Here is a 1,843-nt window from a genome sequence, read left to right as displayed (position 1 = left end):
AAAGACAAATACGGGCCAACAACTGTATTGGGCTGCTGTCATACCAAACACACTGAACCCATCCGTGCTGATGCCGACTCGAGGATGCCTCGGATCTGCCGCTTTGTCAGCATGTAATTCATCAAACTTTTTCCACGCAACACCATCCGATGTGTGTACCATCATCAGATTCCCATCTGCATCTAGTTCGGTTCTTTTGCCTGTTTTGTGCCATGTCATCTGTCTGGCCGTCTCTTCGACCATGAAAAGACGTTGAAGTCTTGGTACGATTGGCATATACCGAAGAACACTAACGGGGATTTTGGTCTGTGTCTTCTCACCCATACCGTTGTCTACCACAATATACCTGGAAGACTTGCAAATGGGACAATAGTTCAAGTCCGCATAGTCAAGCCTAAATAAGGCACATCCTTTCTCATAGGCATGTATCTTCTCATAGGGCATCTTCAGTGCACGGAGGTTTTTGTCCGACTGGTACAGGTTTGCAGGCATTACATGGCCTTTGGGTAGAAAGCGTCCAAATACTGTCATAATTGCGTCGTAGCATTCTGTGCCCAAGTTGAACTGAGCCTTCAGAGCCATTACTTGTGAGATGGCATCCAACTGACAAAGCTTAGTGTGCTCGTGAAGCGGACGTTTTGAAGACTCCAACATTTCATTGAAGGCCTTTGCAGATTCCTCCATCTCCTCGTCCGAATCCCGAGCATCATCATAGTCTTGCACCATGTTTTCCATCCCGGTACCATGCTCGTCGGTGCGAGGACGATCCACCTCAGCTCGGTCACGTGGGGCAGACTCACCATGAAATGTCCACACCGTATAATCGGGCGTAAAACTATTCTTCTGCAGGTATTTGCCCATTTCAGCCTCTGTCCTCTTTTCCCAATTGTCGCACCGGAAACAGGGGCACCAGTTTTTCCTCTGGCCATTTGCAAATGCGGCTTGCACAAACCCCTTGGTTTTTGTGAACCATTCAGCGCTCCATTTGTTCTGACCAGCGTGACCGATATACATCCACGCATGATCACTCATCTTGACTTTCAGAGCTACTGGACACACAACAATTATATATATAATTCACCATGTATATATTCATCAGTTGATCTACTTTGTCAATTTTATTACGTCCATGCAACCTACACTCTAATAGGTAATGATAGGTCCTAATCCCACCCGAGTATGTGTAGATTGGGTTCATTTTCCCATGCTATGCTCCGGATCCGACGCAAAATTTCGGCAGCACCTCCCCGCTGTTCTCCTGATACACGTCTCTGCAATAAACAGAGAGGATGTGTACCCGAAGAACAACAAGGGAGGCACTGACGAAATTTATGCGTCGGATCCGGAGCAAAGCATATGGTAATATGAACCCAATCTACACATACTCGGGCTGTCCATGGATAGCGTTGGACAATTCGGAAGAATCAAGGTTATAAATATGCAAATGCATCCATATTTATAACTATGACGCTTTCGAACGGGAGACACATATTGGTTACGCATACTGATGATTCAAGACACATATATAGCTAGCTATCAAATTTCATCGGCACGAACACTGGAACAGAGCAAATAATTAATGGGGGGGAGGACATGTCATTTGTGCTCACCCACGAATGAAGGGGCAGAGCTCGTCAAACGCACGGCGAGGTCGTCGAACACCAAACCCCGCAGCGGTGAAACAACTGCACATTTAAATCAACCCAGTCAACACAATTATATATGATGAAAAATCGAAAAATATATGACCTAACTAATAATTCACAAATATAAGAACCCATCGGCCTCGGGGGGTCGGGTGTTGGGGTGTCTGGGTGTTGTGTCGGGGTCGGGGTGTGGTGTC

Source organism: Triticum dicoccoides, chromosome 5B (assembly GCF_002162155.2).
Source record: "Triticum dicoccoides isolate Atlit2015 ecotype Zavitan chromosome 5B, WEW_v2.0, whole genome shotgun sequence".
Taxonomy (NCBI): domain Eukaryota; kingdom Viridiplantae; phylum Streptophyta; class Magnoliopsida; order Poales; family Poaceae; genus Triticum; species Triticum dicoccoides.
Note: the sequence above shows the minus strand (reverse complement) of the source record.